General features: G+C 35.3%; 1 protein-coding gene across 2 annotated transcripts in view; it reads left to right on the top strand.

The window, feature by feature from the left end:
- The window catches only part of LOC309963985 (uncharacterized protein), a 389,311-nt gene that overhangs the window by 90,857 nt on the left and 277,142 nt on the right, over positions 1 to 21,312 (top strand). The window lies entirely within an intron of this gene.

Below are 21,312 nucleotides of genomic sequence, written 5' to 3'. Positions count from 1 at the left end.
GCTGACACTAAAGAAGGCAGGGAGCTATTTTTGTGTAGAGAGTTCATTCACCCTCAGTGTTACTGGGGATTCAAAATAGATTTCTTGTAGTTTACCAATTAATCTGCAGGGGATCTGGCCCAAGCTGGAAAGGAGTGGGAACTGCTGAGATTTGCTGAAGATCTGTGTGGATAAGAGAGAGCTCATGCGATAAGCAGTATCACAGTTGGTTTAACTCCATTTGTAAAAATGCTAACATTTGATTATATGGTATAGGCACACCAAGAGATTGATGCTTTTGATTTAGACATTCGATAAAACAAACTAAGAAATTCAAAAAGCTTGAAGTTATGTAATCCAGCTCAAGCCTTTAAAACAACAAGACCTCCTGTTTTGAGCAATATTTCCTTGTCTCTCTTTTTCTTTTTATAAGAAAGTGTTAAAATATGTTTTAAAAATCTAGTTTGACAGATATAAATGTTAAAGAAAAAATTTTAAAATATCATACTTGATCCTTCATGGATCCCCATACCAAAAAAGGGGAAGGAGCTTCTCTTATAGTAATGAAATCATGCACCACTGCCATAATTTCCTTTATATATGTACTTCTTGAATAGTTATTGTCAGAGAAGAGTTTTGTCTTTACAGTTATGAGTCATACCTTTGAGAAAAGCTCCCAGAGGGGTATAACTCAGTTTACCAGGAAAAAATATCCAGTTGTATGTGTGTGCACACAGATGTTTGTTTTCCTTGTCATTCTCCCTTGCTCATTCCCTTGAGAGACAACAGTAGAATCATTTTGCTGCAAGTTACTCTGCAGCAGTATAAGGGCCTTATCCAGATTGCTTTTATCCTCCATAAGCCTGTGGGGAACTTTAATTTAATGGTTTTTGATCACAGACCTCAACTTCCATCTTAGAGAAGTATTTTTCTCTAAATCACCTTGTACTCAGTTTGTAAGTTGTCTAAATAGAAAGGACTGGAATTATGTAGACACTGTTTATCAGAAAAACAGTGGCTTTGTAACACACAGGATAAGTTTCAATAAAACAGCAAGTGGACTGGACTGGGTTGGCTACAGTTGTTATTCGACAAGAACACTCATGGTGTCACATGGGAAATTACCATAGATATTGGAACTGTGTCTTGATGAGGATGAGTGTTCCCAAAAAACTGCTTCTGTAAGTGATTTTATTTTTGCCACAAATTCATTTTAAAAATTTGATGAGTGAAACAGAATGGTGGTATACATGATGCCATGTTCTTTCAATAATGTAGTAAAGGGAAGAATTCAAAGTAAGAATAATAATAATTATTGTAATAATGTATACATCTAAGGCAGTAGACTGTAGTACAAAAGGGGGCAATTTAAAGATACCAGCTTCTAGAATTCTATTGAAATTTTAGCATATTTTACATTTCAAAAAAGGGTAAAGATTTATGAAGCTTTTAGTACTGATATGTGAGTATCAAATTTACACTGTGTCATATATCACCGGCCGCCTTACTAATTCCGTCTTTATTTGATGTTGAATATCTTTCCCTGAATGACTTAAAGGTATAACTCAGATTTATTCTTAAAACAGCTCTGCATACTCTCACATTGAATACTGTACTATAACTTACGTATCCAGTTTATGACCTGTCCAATTTAATATGATTACATAGTAACTGTATTGAGAAATTGGGGACCAGTGTACTTGTGGAGTACAAAAATCTCTCGATATTTAAGTGGCCCAGGCTTTTACTAACATTAGAAAGGGATATTAACATACTTTCCTGGGGTCACATCATCAAACAAGGGTCATTGCTACAGGTTGGTGTTTTTAGAAAAAAACTATTTGAGGTCAGTGCTATTTGCATTACTCATTATTCTATTGTCCTTGAAATCAATGGTCTCTAGATATCAGAGGTGTGGGTATAAAGATCAAGAAGCAAATACACTGATTCTTTCATTCTACTACTATATAATTATGGAATACACACACACATATATATACATAAATACATGCATGAACATATTTTTAAATCAAGTGCTTTTCTGTCAAGTATAAATACTTATGAAAGCAAAAGATAATTTTATTCTTCTGTTAAACACAAATTAACCCTTAATCATGTGTCTTATATTCGGTGTCTCACCAGTTACATAATATGGATACTCTCCATTAATTTTCAATGTACAATGGAAGGGACTTTCTTTCCCCTGAGAATAAGAAGTAACACATGATATAAATATAAATCTCTATGAGAAAACTTGCTTGTATTGTAGATTGCTGTATTCCCACTATGAATTAATTTCCTAGCACTTGTATCAGAATAGTCTGAACGTTTGTTTTTACGTTATAATTGTTTTGCCTTACAAAACATCCAACATTAGAACTTTGCCATGACTGTTATTACCCCACAGAAAAGTTTGTCTGGGTTTAGAAGAAAACTCAATTATGACTTTTAGTGCATTCCAGAAACTGTTTTCTGAAAGCCGAGAAACTTTTTATTTATAAGAATAAGGATACTTTGAATGGAAAATGAAGGATGCTTGTATGTATTTTCCAGGTCAGAATCCTAGAAATTTGCAAGTGCTCCCTCAAAAAAGAGAGCAAATAGGTAGATTATTAATGGCAAAGTATGGTATTGATGTGGATGGGATAATGGCCCCTCAAAATGCTATAGGGAAAATAGACAAGAGTTGAAGTGTTCAAAATGTTGTGTTCAAAATGTTGTGGAAATTCAGAGCGCCAACAAACCGGATGAAGTCTGTGGTAGGGTTGAGTGTTTGCAACACATAGCACAGATACAGTGAACAGTGGGAATCAGTGTATCGTGCCCAAAGGCCAGAAGGATGAACTACAACACAGTGAATGGCAGGACCCAGCAGCACTCAAGAGGCCAAGACCAAGAATGCTTATCCCAGATAAGACCAGTGATGTCACAGTATAGTTAGGGCAATAAATCTTGTTGTATCATAGACTACTTCTGTAAGTCTCATATTATTTTGTTGATGCATATTTTTTGTTTGCTCATTCTTGACTAGGTGAGTTATTTCTAGACCAGGCATTACCCTCCAGTGGGATCAGCAGAAAAGTCTAGCTGCACCAATGAGCATTGTAGAGTTACCACCAGGTTAGTACTCCAAACTGTTCATTGGCCAGCTCGTATATCCAGATCTTTAAGCTGGAGAGCAAGCTGATGGCCATATCTTGTAGTCAGATTTTCTGTCTAGCAAATATATTTCACAGGAAATTTTAAGTCAATGAGAACACGAAAGTGCTTGTTTTCTGGCAAACGTGGTTTTCTTTAAGAAAGATGCTTGCTTTATGAAGCGACACGTCTGTGTGCTTGATTTTTTTTTCATTCAGAGCAGATGGAGCACCATCTCTCCACAGATGTCTTTATAACTGGTTTTATTTTTGTCTTTCCGTGAAATGTTATGCAAAGAGCAAGACGAAGTATTATCAAGGATGTATTAACGAAACTGTGAGGAACCCAAAGACTCAGTAACTTACTCAATGCACTGCCTCCCATGACCATTCCTGAGCAGCTGCCTCCATCCCTCATGACGTGTTCCCCTTAAGCAATGAGTTTGGGGTTACTAAAAGCCAGAAGCTACTGCTGTGCTTTTTACTTGTGTTATATTGGTGAGAGCATCCTGCAATATTTATGAAACAGGTAGATGCTCAGAGTAAAAGAAAGCCTGGCTAGCCAACATTTTGTAAGTGGAGCTGCTCACTTATTTGCCCCACCCGGTCTCTGAGGATATTAACTGTCTCAGCCTAGCTTCTCTTGAGAAAGCAGAATATGAGACAAGTAAAATTATTTTGGAAAGTTATCTCAACAAATAAAAGAGAAGGACTGGGGATAATTAAGAAAAGAGGAAAAGCCAATATAAGGAAGCATTTTCAAAGGCTGCCTTTGTGGGCAACTGGGCTCGTTCATGCCAGGATCTTCTAAGCACCTATAGAAAAGATCCTTCAAATGAACTGTGTGAGAAACTGAAAGGGGAGTATTTAAACAACAATTTCTATCTCCCATTATTAATGCAAGGAAGATCCCTCTCATCTCCTTTGTACCAGTCCTTTGTGTCTATGTGAGGTTAGGGTGCATTCCCAGTGACATTCTATTCTACTGGATCAGAAAAGCACAGAAGCAGAAAGCCAGAGTTACATGGAGCAGCTGAAATAGATGCAGGCCTCTTCCAGTTGTGTGAAACTGGTTGCTGCAGCAATGACCAAAGTAAAAAGTGGGCTATGAGAAGTGAGAGGTAGAAGAAATGAGGTGTCCAGTATATTAACTAAAATTGTCTGTGAGATGGATTCAATTCAAATTCCTCTTTCAGTAAAACTAGAAAGTATTTTAACCCAAGGTTATATAAAGATTAATTGAGAATGACTGATACACAATCTGAAGTGCATTGTTTATTTACAATAATAAGAAATATTATACAGTATAACAAGCATTTATATAGATGGCTCAGGACTTATTCTGGGTGACAAATCTTAACACCTGCTCCGATGTTTTGTTCGGTTATGTTTGGTATTTTAACACAAGTAAGGTTAATATGAGTACAACTCTGGATGACAAATGCAAAGGAGCATTAATTGGAATGAAGGAGTCGGAAGAGATATCATGAAAGACTCTTCCAATTAACTTTCTATACCCCTCAGTTCTGCAGAGAGAGGTGTGACCCTTCTAATTGCCGGGGACTGTTAGGATTGAGGTGCATTTGATCCAGGGAACAGCCAATGAAATAAAAGGAGCATTTCTTGAGTCAGTCTTAACTTCTTTTAAAAATTACTTCTGAGACAATATGGTTTTACATAGGGAAGGAATGGAAGTATTGAGGAAGATCTGAATCTGACTGATTTGGAACACTCATGAGGGAATCAAGGCTCAACAACATTGGTCTCAACAAGCTGGCTTTGTGTGAGAATGTTATGCCTTCTGTACTTCATTTCTTGAAATCAGAATTTCATCAGCCCCTCGCCATGTGCAAAGTTGGTGCTACTTCTCAGACTAGTCAATTAGTCAATAGTATTCTATTATATACCCTGAGATTCTCTAGCTTGGAATTTTTGTGTTTCTCTCCATGTTTATCCAACAAGTTTCTTATTCTTTACATTTATCTTTGTCCCCATAATAGACATTTAGTTCACATAGTACCCCAAATCTTCAGTATAGGACATTCATTTTCGTTTTCTAGCTTTCTGTATACTCATTTAGTGTTAGAAATGCTAAATCTAAATTACATAATTTATTGAGTGTTGTCCAGTGCATGGACATTTTAAGTTATCTTGTTTTGTTTGTTTGTTTTAAAACAACAGAATTTTATTCTCTCTCAGTTCTGAAGTTCAGAAGTCCAAAATCTGGTTGTCACTCACTCTGAAGGTTCTAGGGGAGGATCCTTCCCTGCCTTTTCCAGCTTCTGGTGGGTCCAGCATTCCTTGGCTTATAGACATGTCACTCCAATTTCTGCCTCCATCTTCACATGTCCTTCTTCCCTGTGTCTCTCCGTTTGTCTGTGTCCCCATCCCCTTTCTTTGCTCTTAGAAAGACAACAGGCATTGGATTTAGAGCTGACCCTAAATCCATGATGATTTCTGCTTGAGATCCTTAACTTATTACATCTGCAAAGACCATATTTCCCATTAAGGTCACATTCACAACTACTGGGGGTTAATACTTGAATGCATCTTTTGGGGGACACAACTGTACATTTTTTTTATACGCAAGTGAGATCATATAATAAACATGTATATTTCTACAATAAAGTGTGGAGAATTAAGTTATCTTAATACTATTTAATTTCAGACACAAGTATTAGAAAAACAATGAGAGGTGTTCAGATGGTAACTGCTATGAGGATCTTAGCAAAATCTGGCATAAAATCCCTTTGCCTTGGGTTAACATTGAAAGCTAATTTAGTTTTATGATATGGATTATTTTCTACCATGGCCACTGTGGTTCTATATTAATCAATGATCAACTTGGTCATTTATCACTTTGACAAACAATACACAAGTTTTTAAAAAGGTCACTTTCAGCTATTTAAGCCAAGTATTTTTTTTTTTAAGGGAATTCCTTTATTTTTATTATTTATTTATTTTTGGCTGTGTTGGGTTCTCGTTTCTGTGCAAGGGCTTTCTCCGGTTGCGGCAAGCGGGGGCCACTCTTCATCGCGGTGCGCGGGCCTCTCACTATGGCAGCCTCTCTTGTTGCGGAGCACAGGCTCCAGACACGCAGGCTCAGTAGTTGTGGCCCACGGGCCTAGTTGCTCCGTGGCATGTGGGATCCCCCCAGACCAGGGCTCGGACCCGTGTCCCCTGCATTGGCAGGCAGACTCTCAACCACTGCGCCACCAGGGAAGCCCTGAAGCCAAGTATTTTTATAGTTCAAACTTTATAGTGATAACCATCAGTGTTTCCATGGTTAAAGATCTTTCTATTGCTACTTATTAATGCCAAATACATGAAATTGGGGATTACAAAAGGTAAGACTTTACCAAAGTAAATATCTTTTGCAAAACTCTTGTTTTAAAATGTCTTTCTTTGTGCTGCAGTAGCTTAGATAGAAAAGGAATAATTTTATTGCCAAGCATTGTGTAGGAGCCTCCCCCAATAATCCTACTTGTTATATATATTAGCTTTCATGGGTTACTATAAAATATTAAAAGTAAGAAATGTCTCAGTATTTCCATTTGGAGATAAAAGTTGTCTTTTTACTCTAAAGAAAGTATTCTATATAAGTATATTTCAGAAGTCTACATGAAGTTCACATTACTTGATGTTAGCAATTAGTTATAATTGATGAATTTTTATTAAATGACATTAATTTATATATTTAACTTACAGTGTCATAATTCTGCATTGTAAAACATTTTAATTTTTGAAATACGTTTTATTATCTTATATTTTGAATTAGATTCTGTTCATTATATTTGTCTTCTTATAATACCTGTATTTTTTAAGAATGGGAATCTCTTATGAATACATGGAATTATGATATCCTTTTTCATTTCATTTCTACATTTACAGCTCTGAATCTATAGTGTATAATCTGGAATTTTAAATATATATATATATCTAACTAATGCAAGGATCAAAGAAGAAACTGTAATGAAGATTTAAAACATTTATAGCTTATTGAAATTTGACAGTTTTTAAAAATTAAGACTTCTCATAATGTTTAATAGGTTATTTAGTATGGTGATGTGTCACAAAAAAATGAAGTGTATGCAAAGTTACTCAAATTTCTTTGACGAGAGGACTCCCATCTTTAAGGATGGATTATATATCTAGTGTGCCTCGGAATATACATTGTGTAATACTTCCCTGGAAAAATATATGACAAAGAAGTATAGATTTTCTCCTTTTTACATTTTATAAAGCACAGATAATCAAAGAAAATCTTGCTTATTACTTTGATAATGGGTTTAACACAGAGAGAAGAAAAACCACCACAATATAAGAACCTGAAAAATATTTTATGTTTTACAGTCTTTGGAACTCTATATTTAGTTAAGTTTATGGAACAGTTAGGACACATTTGGTAGTCAATGACGGCAAAAAGATAGCTGCAGTGAAAACTTCCGTTTGAAATGGGAGAATGGAAAGTGTTCGTTTCTCATCCATGGACCTCCTAATGTCTTGTTTGGAATAAGAGTCTTTCTTACCTGCTGTGGAGGGAGTTCCCTGGCTGCAGAGATTTAGTTTGTTCTAGGAAACTCTCTGTCTACATCATCTTGCATGATTGTATCTGGGAGGTGCATTGAATAGAGACCACGTCTATCAGGAGCTACCCCGCCCTAACGGCTCTCTTCCTTATAGCACAAATTCTAGTGTGCGAGCGTCCCTTGGAGAGGTGAATAATCACAGGTATTTATTTGCCAGAATTGGAGTCTCCTTTTCAAAATAACACCCTTAAAACTTTAACAAGCTTCACATCTATTTGATTTAAGACAATTATGTGTGCTAGAAACCAAAGCTAGAAAGAGGTCATTTAATTATAACACTTGAACCTGGATTCAGGCCTGTGAATTTTGGTAAGCAAATAAGCAACCTTAGTCTCAAAGCTCCACTCCTGCCTGCACTGTAGCCACGACTTTCACAATCTCTCTTAATTCAATGCACTGGGTGGGGAGACACTGCTAAAATTGTCCCTGCCTTCAGTAGTAGTCATCCCTAAAATAATTTTCTTTCTTTTCTTATTCCTCCCTCCCTTTTTTCTACCCTTCTTTGCTTCCTTTTCCTTTCTTTCTCTTTTTTGGTTTATAATCGGGTCCAAGCTTCTAAGTAAGGCTGTGAGTTTGTAGGTGGGAGGTAGTGTCAGGCTTCCCTTAGGCTCTAATCTTATGATCTGCCAAATCTTCTACCTACCAAAAACTAGCTAACCCAACTTTGTCCTAACTTTTGTTTGATGTGTAGAATTTGCCTTTTTCAACCGATTGAAGCTACAGATGTTCAGAATTTTGGTCATTCTTTATTTCAGCCCCCAGGCCAAAGGAGCTACTTTTAACAAAGCTCCCATTTTTTTTTTTTTCCTGCTTTCAGATCAGCTGACTTCGGAAAAGGCTTGTATCTTTCAAGACCTTAGTTAAAACTGCAGAATTAGCCAAAAAGCTCAGACATTACAGCGTTTTCCTGCCTCAACTCTAATTCTGCAGGGTCAGTAGACACAACACCTGAGTTCCAATCTGCAATGATCACAGATTCACAGCTGCTTTACTAACACACAAATATCGCCCAGCTGCCGTAGTTGAGGAAAGGGTGGAAGAGTCCTTACTATTCCTTTGCCCTATCTCCCTAGTTCCGTTAATTCAAATTTCAGCACTTGTTGCTATCAATCCTTATTTCCTTGTACCAAGTTCTAAATCAATTCAGATGCTTTTGCTTGCAAGTAATGGACAGCTCACATGAATAGAGATGCCTTGGGTAGATTTTATAACTTCTACACAAAGCCCTGATGTTCACTCTTACTGCATTTGTGGAAGTCACATTTCCAGCCTAAATAAATCACTGGCCAGGAATTTGCTAACAAACTTAATCAGATTCACGTGGGCTAGAATTTGGAGATGGAATATAGTCAGTTTTCAAATAGAGTCCCAATGACAATTAGTGACACTTTGAGAAGAAGGAAGGGGAGTTGGAAGTTTCGAATTCAATCAACAGATATACATTATCTTTGTAACTCATTCTAATCTTATAGGTGTTTTTATATAGTATTTAACTCTCTTCCTTAGAAGGAGTCCAGATGGTATTTCATCCCAGTTATATTAAGAATTAACTCTCTATGGAAACTAAAGTAACAATAAGTAACCCTAGAAAGAACAATTTGTAAATATTATGTAGCTGCCATACCAAAATTTAAAACAAAAACAAAAAAACAGATTACCTAGAGCCCATGCAAATTAAATTGGCAGTTTGTTTTCTTTGTCTTCTTTTGTGTAAGATCTTTGAACTGTATATATATTTGTAACATAATCAAGGCAAAATACAAAATCTCTGACTAAATGAGCTTAGAAGGTGTCTAAAGACCCATTAGGGAGCTATTTGTAAAAAGATGGTTATCCTTAAAGAGGTCTCTAAATTGTCAAAGCTACAACTATAAATCCCAACAACAAATATGGAAGAAAGAGCTGGCTATGAAATAAGATATCTGCGTTCAAAACCCTCAACCATTATTTTATATCACAAAAACAAATATGGGTTGAAAAACATTGCATTATGCTGCTGTAGGTGTTAAAACTTGACCAGCAGACTTGTGAAGATTAATTGATAAAACATAAGTGAATTAAGTTAGCAAACAACCTAATACATAGGTAGGTCCTCAAAAACTTGGAATAATTCAGTTACTTACTTTTGTTAAATACTATTGTTTTTTTAGAATTTGAAATAAATAGGGCTAATGACATTTAGTTAATTCACTGCCTTTCTTACTGCTTCTTTCATTTTTTTTATGATTCTTATAAAGCTGCCTCTAATTGTCTCTGAATCTGTACCCTCATCTACTACTATGGTGTTGGGAAAGAGCAAGTAACATTCCCAGCTGAGTCAGATTTCAGGCCATTATGCATGATATTGCTTTTATAATATCATTAACTACCCTTGCTCATTACAGCAGCCCTGGGTTTATTAATAACTCATTTATGATTCAACTATCACATTACATCATACATTTTATTTTGTACCTCAGAACTCAAAACCTCAAATGTAAAACTCGGTTTTACATTTCTAGTTCATACTCTAGGGGGAGCCAAAAGATAGTTGCTAGATCCCAGTCCAGAATGTTCCCTGTGTCACTCCTGTGTGCCTCAGAAAATCACAGAAAAAATACATTTACTTTGTCAAGTAAGTCATATTTGCTTCTGTTTTCAAGCTCAGGAAACAACCCTTCAACAGGCTTGGTTTAGGAACCATAGTTATAAATAAAGCTTCAGATATAATGAGTGGATTCTTCAAAATCACTGTTCTCCCTCATTACATTTATTTTCACTGTCTATCTTATTTCTTGTGTTTGCTTATTTACTTATTCAACAGATTTTATTAAATATCTCCTGTTTCCCAGAGTACAGGCTAAGTACTGGGGATGTAGTCATGAGCCAGAATAGACCTGATAACTAGTCTTACTGAATTTACATAGATCGATAGCATCACTCACTTCAAAGAGGTTTTTGGCATGTGTATCTGATTTAATAGCCCTGAAATTTTTAGGGGTTTGACATTCTATTAATTCTTCATGGTTTCTTAATGGAAGTGCTAACCTACTTATTTTTATTTGTGTAAACATGATTAGATTTGGTCTTGATAAACACCAACATATCCAGTTAGATTGCTTTCTGATTGATTCTTCATTGGTCAGTGCTTTCGAAACTTCCAACTCTCCTGGCACCTTTCTAGTTCTTCCACCTAAATGTTGGTTATATAATCCAGTCATACTGAATGACTTAGGTTTGCAAACCTGAAAAGCAATTACCTTCATATTTTAAAAATACATACATACGTGAAGGGGATTTGCAAAAGAAAGGACAATTCTGGATCTTCAATGAAGAAGATATTCAGAGAAGTGTAACAGCCACTAGAAGGGACTGGAAATGTACACAAGGGTTTGCATAGGGTGAAATTTTTGTTTCAGTTCCTTTTCCAGTATATTTGAATGATGATCTCAGTAAGTAGGAACTCAAGCCATGAAATCTAGAAAGTGTCTGCCATGCTTTGTTTAAAAGATAACACTGACATTTGTGCTATAAGTCACTGATTTAAGACCATGCAACTATACTGGTGAGCTTTTAATATCTTCCAGGACCCTCTGCCTGAATAAAGGGAGACTTCTGAAGAAGAAACCTGTATTCTAAAAGTAAGATCAAACATGATGCACAGATTCAGGCCTAATTATTTTTTTCTTTTAAAATACACGAGATAGGTTTGGGGTTGGGGGCCATAGGTAGCCTGGAGGATAGCCGTAGAGGTGACAAGTAAGGTCACAACTAAAAGGAGGTTCGTAGTAATAAAATGGGATATATCTATTGTTTGGTCTTTCATGAATCATCACCTGCTATGGCTTCTCTTCTTTTTCCTTTTCCTTTTTCTTCTTTTTAATAGTATACCACACTCTCTAATCCATTCACATAGTTGAAGGATTTGAGGGAGGCATTTTCCTGTCTCAGATTTAACCAATTATTTTTTCTCTTGGTTTCTGTTTTTGTAACCGGCATAATTTAAAGCCATCAGTGATCATCTCTTTGGCCATGTGGTCTGGAAAAATAAAGTAGGTGAAGAAGGAGAGAAGAATGAAGTAGACATGTGCTGAGGGAAGGAGTCAGGTGATAGAAAGCAAGTTCTCATTAGATTTGGAGTCATTTCTCATGCCCAACTCTCTGATCCTTGCCCTTAATTTCCATAAGACATTTTAATATCCTTACAAACATTTCTCATCTTTCTTATTCACTTCAAGAGTGTCTTTCCTAAGATTTTAAAGTTTACATTCACATTATAGAGTGACTTCTTTCAAAATAGGTTGTTATCATTTTTTTACAGCCCTTAATATCTGTCCTGTATATATATTCAGCAGATCAGAAGGTAGTCCTGTGATAGCACTTGTAGGCCATAATTTATTCTAAATTTAGGGTGGGTATTATGGTCCATCTGATAGTAGTTTCTCTTTTGGACTTTGATAATATGCTGTTAGTAATATTTTGATGTAAAATATTTGAAGCTATGAAACTTCTGAAATCTCAAATAAAATGAATATCAGATTTAATGTGGAAATTTTATTGACAGGTCATTAGCAAATGTAAAAAAAGGAATAGTTTTGCTTTAACCATGTATATATGTTCCTTGTTCAACTATTCAGTTACCCTGACTGACTGATTCAAGCCCCCAGTGAGTTCAAAATAACAAGCAGGCAGTACCCAGGAGTGAGCACTGCAGCAAAATCAATTCTCACAAAGCTCCCAGTTCTGTCACATAGGGTTCGGAAACATTTAGACCAAAGGTAATGGATGTTTCGTTTCTGATGGGTCAGGTTTGGAGGGCAACACTACGAAAAACTGTAGGAGGCACATTTAGCAATGTTATATTCTTTCCTCTTTTATGTTCAAAAGCAAGTATAGGAGTCACCTACTCAACAGGCTTTGTTCATCCTTATTTGATTTGGATTCTTGCTGTGAAGCAACACATTGACTGTATACTGGGGTAGAAAAATTGAGCCTGAGGTTGTGGTGAGCTGTGGTCAGGCCTGGCCACAGAAAACTATAGGTGAACATAAAGAAGAAACTTCTAGTCACTGCGGCATGAATGCAGTTAAGGAGAGAGGGCTCCTGTGTAGGTAAAGCAAGAAATTCAAGGCCTAGAACCTGAACATTAAGTCTGGTGTACATGGCCTGGTAAAACGTTTACTTCCAGTTATTGTGTAAGTCATTTCTGTGAGGTGGTGTAAGTCCATAGATTAGTGTGTTGCTGGTATGAGTCCCCTGGACTCATGGTGGAGCAGCACCATGTTTGGCTTCATGAAACACGAGGGAGGAAATGGCAGCCAGGCCCAACCACCTACATGCTGTTTGGAACTTTGCACTTCTTATTAGCTGCTTTCAGAGTAAGCCAGAATAAAAACAAATTGGAAACCAATCCACATTGCCATGCTTTTCTATCCTTTTTTACATACCAGTTCTGTAGATCTGGCCAAATGTAGGGGATCAGTCAATATGCATTTTTTTTCCTGTTACACACACACAAATACACACACACACAAATATACACACAATTTTTTTTTATAATGACTTTGGAAAGAGGTAGAGGAAAGCACTGTATGTGCCACACTCATCTTCATCCCTCTATATTGGAAAGAAAATGCAATAGGTGGGTTTCACTTGAAGTCCTGAGATGTATAACTAAGAGGAGTCTAGGCTGTTGAATTTTCTCACGTGGGATCTCCTTCGGCTTCAAGGTCAAACAGGCTGTGGATCACAGATGCACTTTTCTTCCAGGTATTAGGAGTAGGAAGTGTTTTCATGTGGACTCACAAGTAAATATCACAACAGGGCAAAGCCTTTCCTTCCAAGGTGAAAGTTAACATGTTGATTTATGTTTGTTTAAGAAAAACACACATAAATGTCAAAAAAATACCAAGTAAGAATAGAGTTAACATTTATTGAGTACTTAGCATTATGCCCTGCTCTAAGTACTTTTTAGTTATTAACTCATTTAATGACTATTATCCCCCATTTACAAATAAGGACATTAAGGTTCTAGAGAACACATCCATTAGCATGATCACAGAGTTAGAAGTCATTAGGGACAAGATTTTGACCTAGTGACTTATACAAGCTCAGAGTAATGAGAGCTAGAACCAGAATTTGACCCAAGGATGTCTGTCTTCAAGATACCAACTCTGTATTTGACACTGACTTCAAACACATATCTTGCTTTTCAAGCAAAATATTTTATCTCCCTTTTACAGGCAAGGAAACTTGAATCCTAAGAAATGATACCATTTCCCCTTTGTTGCTAAATTATTAAATGGTGCAACTGGAATTTGAACCCAGGTTTGTTTGCTGTAAACAGGACAACAGAGCACTGTCTAACTGATAGTTTGCTAGCTGATACAAGGTATTTATGTTTGTTCAGTTATTAAAATAATGTTAGATTTTCCCCAACTTCTTTTTACTCTTCTTGAGACATGCAGGTAATAATGGATTAATGCAATAACTCAAAAAGGTATAGAGGAAAATCACTGCTTATACAAAAATGCCACGTAACTTGAGTTCAAACAATAAGTTTAATCACAATATTAATGATTAAGTCTTTCCTGAAAGACTTCCATACAATGACAGCAAAGAAGAAAAATGAAAGGAAATTTGCCCCACTTGACATTATGATATAACAAAAAGCATAGATTAAAGCTGCGTGGAAGTGGAGCATAAATAAGCACAGAGATCAATATGAATGGAAAAGAATAATATAGAACTACAAGAAAGAAACCACATTATACAAGCTACCTTGATATCTAATGAGGCTGGCATTAAAATTAATGGGACTCATACAACCTAATAAATGATATGAATCAATTGTTCATAGGAATAAAAATAGCTAATCAACATATTAAAAGGATCTCAACTTCACTCATCATTAAGTAAGCACAAAATAAATTAGATGCTATTTTCAACTTTCAGATGGGCTTATATTTACATGTTTTGTAGTAACAGTGAGGGTATGAGGAAATAGGCAGGAAATCTGTCTAATCTACCTATGTTGATTGGAAATGGATTGTTACAATTATTTGTAAAAGGCATTTAGAAAACATGATCTAATTTTAAAATTCTCATGTCCTTTGACTGACAATTCCACTTATATCAATTTTAATATTTATACATATTTGTGTAAATATAAATGTATTTATGTATAATACAAATATTTTTATACTTGTGTATATTTATACACAAATATAAATATTTGTGTAAATACTAAAAAGATGAATAAAGTTGTTAACTGCAGCACTCTGAAAAGATATTATGAGGAAAAAAAGCCATCTTCATGTGAAGTAATATACAGTGAATTAAGATATATTCACAATCAAATGTTAGTTACTCTTGATAAAGAAGATTGACTCTGTGCTTATATGTAGCGATCTATGTACTATTCAATTATGTGAACACAAGCACCTAGCAAAATGTATAACCACGTATTGTATTTTCTTTTTACACACACACACACACACACACACACACACACGGTCTGTCCAGAATCAAGGAAGCAGAGGTAAAAGCCTAAGGCTAATCTAGTTTCAGAAATCTAGATAAAAGTAAAAATGGTGATTGGAATGGAGAGGTTATGAGGATCAAGTTTCATCAAGAGAGATATGCCAATATCTATTCTGAAATCAAGTATTTTATTTACACTACAGTGAGGAATTCCTCACCTGGTTATCTGAGAGGTATTCTTAATGATTATTTTAATAAATGTATACATATATACTTAAAAAATTATATGCTACTACTGCTACGAGGCTAAACTAAATTCAGCCAGCTTTTAACAGTCACCTCCACCCTGCTCCCCAGAGGTAACCCTTATCATAATATTAGCTATTGTTTTTCATAGTTTTCTCCATATTTTAATGTGCATGTACTGAAATTTTTATTACTCGTTTAGACATTTTATATATATATATATATTTTTTTTTTTTTTGCAGTATGTGGGCCTCTCACTGCCCATTTTTCTTCATATTCTCCTTTTTTTCGTCCCTACAGTTTTCTTCTCTCTTTGTTTAACAGCTTCATTAAATGTTCCTCAATGTAATTTTCCACATGGAGAAATGTGTTAGATAACCCACTGATTCCTTGTTTTCCTGCTTCCTTCTGCTACACTTTGCATTGATGACTCTATAGTTGCTGTACATTTGTCAATATGGATATTTAATCAGGCTGTATTACGTGTTGCCTTATAGTTTCTGGAAACTTTCTCTTCTTTCCTGATTTACTTCGTCATTTTGATGGAGTATATTCTCCAAAAACAACCTCAAATAAGTTATGGGTTAACTATATTCTTTGAAAAAGTAGTAGGAAGTATCTTCATTCTACTTTACTATGTGACTGAAAGTTAAGCAATACATATATATTTTTCTCAAATATTTAGAGTGAGAGAGAGAGAAAGAGAATGTGTGTGTGTGTGTGTGTGTGTGTGTGTGTGTGTGTGTGTGTAGAGAGAGAGAGACAGAATGTGTGTACAACACAAAACAGGGCAAGAGGCGAATGTTAAATACACAAAAGAGCCGAATTAAAACATCTCAGGAGAAACTCTAGGAAATAGATGACAATGGGTAAATGGGTCACCATCTTAAACATTTTTAGTAAATTTGTTTAAACTCAAAGCCGGGCAAAGGGACTTCCAGTTTCCAGTCTGGCATGAAAGAACCTTGGAAGTTCCACTCTGTCCTAATAAGAAGTAGGAAGCTGAACAAACTGAAAAATCAACTGCTTCTTAGGTTCATAAGAGAAGTGAGGTCATGGAGCAAATGGCTGCCTCCAACGTGGAGAGAACTACAGGTGGCTACTGAGAATCACAACTTTCAGGAGTGATAACCCATGAGCAGAAGCCTCCGCAGAAACCACTGCCTAGGGAAGTCTGAACTGTAATTGAGAAATTGCTGGAGTCTCACTGTGAACATCTGTGTGAGTTTAAAACCCTAGGGAACCTGGTCATAGGGGGATTTCCACACCTTTGTGTGCTTTACTTCCGAGAGCTAGACCTGGTTCTCACAGTGAATATAAGAGAGAAATCTCCTTGTGCTTCCGGCAGGTGGAGGGGAAGAGGATAATAAATTAGACAAACCTGTTTCCCAAATATCTATTCAAATCGCTGCTTTGTTTTATGAAGTTGTATTTTTCTGGATTTATGCAATGTATGACTCTGAAACTATCAATATTGATTAATTTATTCAATGACATAGATTTAAGAATAACCAGGATTTTAGGGACATGTATTAGAATAGACAGATGTCTATTCTAGAATAACAGAGGTATTTCTATTTATCACTTAAATCATGTTTCTTTCAGCCTTTTACATTCAAAAATAAGGCAGAAGTCTTATTAAAATAGGAAATATACATAGTTTCTGAATAGAACAAATTTGTTTCTGGTCTGTTTTGGATCTCAGATATTTCAGGACTATTTTTGTCTGACATTATGGGCTAGGAAATAACTACAGCCTGTAACCAGAAAAGAGTTTTGAAACAGATGCTTTGTGTGAGAAATATAGATTTTCTAAATTCAGGTAGTGCTCATTCAACATATTAAGAATTTGACTCGGCATACCAATTCATGAGTAGGAAAAATCAAAGGACTTGGTGAGATAAACAGAAAAGCCACACATTATATAAAAATAACGCATCCACATGTATGTGTAAATTTATATTCCACATTTAATGCAGAGTGCAACATTAAGCCTAAAAGATGAAAATGTTAAGTTCTTAGAAACACATGTAGTGATTTCATTCCATGATTAATATTCTATGAATAAATTCCTTCAACTATTAAACATGATGGAAATGTTTATTGATTAAATAAAAAGGGGTATGCCTTTATACACCTCAGAAAACACAATAGTGATTTCCTCATGACTGTGATAAAAATTGTAATGGGTGTACAATAAAGTAAATCACAATATTTCTATTCTTTTTATTATTTACAATTTTACTGATATTTTGTCATTTTATTATTGAAGAATTCCCAAAAAACCTAATTTAATAGCTAGAGATTCAAATTAGGAAATATTATAGCAGGGTTTTTACATTTTATTATTTATTTTGTTTCTTTTTTCTCTTACTTATTGAGTGGTAGTAATTTTGGGTATAAGAGGACAATTAATTAAAATAGTTGGTAATATCAGATATTTTGTTTTCCTCTTGAAAGGTACAGGAATTATCCAGTTTTGCTGGACTTAACAGGAAAAAAAAGTGCAAATACGTGAGGCCCAAAAAATATTTGTGTTTATTATTGGTATAGTTGTATGAAATAAATCTAGCATATGAATGAGAGAAAAAAAAAACAGTTTGCAAATGAGTTAGGATGCATTTGCCATGGCACAAAATTCTCTGTCAGAGTCAGTTTGCTAAGTTTCTTATGTCCATAGCATAGAATGTAAATGACTCTCCTGGGAATTGAATGCAAATAAGAATATATTATTCTGGTTTCTACTTGAGACTGCAAATAATTTTCCTTCTCTCTTATAGAAATGTGATTTCTCATTGCCTATTGGTCTAACCATGCTCTGGAATCATTTACTCACTCATTCACTCACTTGTTCATCTTTCAAACATTGGGGAGGGAGCTCCTATGTGCCAGCAATCACAGCTGGGACTGGAAATGCAAGCAAGTTGCTCTTTTTAAGGTAGAATGATAACCAGTGATAACCAGAAGCTTTTGACGGGGTAAATGTAGCGGTAGAGGACTAGGCATGGCATCATAGAAGGTCTGAAATAAGTGTTTGCCTTAGGCAAGGATATCAAGGAAAACATCTAGTAGGAGGTAGTACCTGAGTTGAATCCTAAAGAATGGCTAAGTGTGCTGGAAGTAGCAGAAGGTAGGAGGGCCAGTCTGCTTAGCATTCAGGATAAGAAGATAAAGGCCCATATAGGTCCATAATAGAATGGTGTGTGCATAATAGAAATTAATTTAAATCCATTATTAGTTTAGCATAAAGTACGAGGAACAGATAGGAGAACGGTGAGCTAGAAAGTAAATAGAGATTGGTTTGTCAAGAAGCTTATTTGACCTGATCTGGAATCTGTATTTCTTTCTTTAAAAAGGACTATCCTCTGTGTATGTGTGATATATATATATATCTTGTGTATATGTATATCTATCTTGTATATATATGGCATAGATATATATATTGTGAATATATATGTCTTATATATACATATATATCTTGCATATATATCTATCTTGCATATTTATATTTTATTTATATATTTTGCATAACAAAGCCAACATCCAAAAGCCTAAATTTTTCCCAATCAATGCTACTGATGACTAGGAGCTATACAGAATTTTAAAACTTTTTCCCTGATGTTAGTTTAAATAATGACATCTCATTCGATAAGGAAGAGAAGAAAGGAGGAATTGTGGAGTCAAAAGGCCCTTCAATGTTTTGATAATTTTCTTCTACTTCGTAAGAGAAGACAGAATAAAACCTGTTTCACCATCTCATTACCTGTAAAGCATGTGCTGCTTTTCATTTGCTGGCCCCTAAACATCCCCTTTCATTCTCCCCCTCATTCACTAACCTCAGAGACACTTGACACACCAAATTTAGTCCTTTCTAAGAAACTTTGCATTCACTTTTCTTCTGTTTGGGAGTCTTGTCCCTCTTTTAAGGCGGTCCCTCAATTCTTTTTTTTTAATGAATTTTTATTGGAGTATAGTTGCTTTACAACATTGTGTTAGTTTCTGTTGTACAGCAAAGTGAATCAGTTATACATATACATATATCCACTCTTTTTTAGATTCTTTTCCCATATAGGTCATTGAAGAGTATTGAGTAGAATTCCCTGTGCTATACAGTAGGTTCTTATTATCTATTTATACATAGTAGTGCGTATATGTCAATCCCAATCTCCCATTTTATCCCACCCGCCCCCCGCTTTCCCCTTTGGTAACCGTAAGTTTGTTTTCTACATCTGTGACTCTGTTTCTGTTTTGTAAATAAGTTCATTCGTACCCTTTTTTAAGATTCCACATATAAGTGATATCATATGATATTTGTCTTTATCTGTCTCACATACCTCACTCAGTATAACAATCTCTGAGTCCATCCATGCCACTGCAAATGGCATTATTTCATTCTTTTTTATGGCTGAGTAATATTCCATTGTATATATGTACTACATCTTCTTTATCCATTTATCCTCAATTTTGATATTACCTTCCACTGAGGTGTTTCATGATCAACTAATTAAAAGCAACCCATCCAGTGTTTTTCCATAGCATTCTCTTTTACTTTCACAGCCTTAGCTAATACCTGAAATTATCTTCTTTATTCATCTATTTATTGTCTCCATTGACATTAAATGAAACAGGAATATAAAAATTTTAGAGAATGGCCTTTATATCTTATTTTGCTCTTAGGTATCTAGAATAAGGTCTGATGCATAAGGGGATTTGAAAAATGTAGCTGACTAACTTCATGTTGTCCTAGCAGAGGTGCATGTATATTTTTGAATTATGGTTTTCTGCAGATATATGCCCAGGAGTGGGATTGCTGGATCATATAGTACCTCTATTTTTAGTTTTTTAAGGACCCTCCATACTGTTCTCCACAGTGGCTGTACCAGTTTATATTCCCACCAACAGTGTAGGAGGGTTCCCTTTTCTCCACACCCTCTCCAGCATTTATTGTTTGTAGTTCTTTTGATCATGGCCATTCTGACTAGTGTGAGGTGATACCTCATTGTAGTTTTGATTTGCATTTCTCTAATAATCAGTGATGTTGAGCATCTTTTCATGGGCTTTTTAGCCATCTGTATGTCTTCTTTGGAGAAATGTTTATTTAGATCTTCTGCCCATTTTTTGACTGGATTGTTTGTTGTTTTGATATTGAGCCACATGAGCTGTTTGTATGTTTTAGAGATTAATCCCTTGTTGGTTGCTTCGTTTGCAAATATTTACTCCCATTCTAAGGGTTGATTTTTCATTTTGTTTGTGGTTTCCTTTGCTGTACAAAAGCTTTTAAGTTTCATTAGGTCCCATTTATTTATTTTTGTTTTTATTTTCATTACTCTAGGAGGTGGATCAAAAAAGATCTTGCTGCGATTTATGTCAGAGTGTTCTGCCTATGTTTTCCTCTAAGAGTTTTATAGTATCTGACCTTACATTTAGGTTTTTAATTCATTTTGAGTTTACTTTTGTCTGTGGTGTTAGGGAGTGTTCTAATTTCACACAAAAATATAAATCAATGGAACAGGATAGAAAATCCAGAGATAAACCCAAGCACCTATGGTCACCTAATCTATGATAAAAGCAGCAAGAATATATAATGGAGAAAAGACAGTCTCTTCAATAAGTGGTGCTGGGAAAACTGGATAGCTGCATGTAAATTTTTTTTTTTAATGAAGTCCAATTTTTTATGGATTGGGCATTTTTTTTCTTTATAAGACTCTGCCTTATCCAAGGTCAAAAGGTTTTCTCTTACGTTTTCTTCTAAAAATTTCATAGTTTTAGCTCTTACGATTAGGTCGTATGGTCCATTTTGAGTTAATATTTTGTGTGTGCTCTGAGTTTATTTTTTTGCATATGGATATTTAATTATCTCTGTTCCATTTATTGAAAAGACTATCCTTTCCCATTGATTT

The sequence above is a fragment of the Leucopleurus acutus genome (assembly GCF_964270905.1).
Source record: "Leucopleurus acutus genome assembly, chromosome: 7".
NCBI lineage: Eukaryota > Metazoa > Chordata > Mammalia > Artiodactyla > Delphinidae > Leucopleurus > Leucopleurus acutus.
The sequence above is the reverse complement of the archived record's forward strand: the minus strand, read 5'-3'. Positions and strand labels throughout refer to the sequence as shown.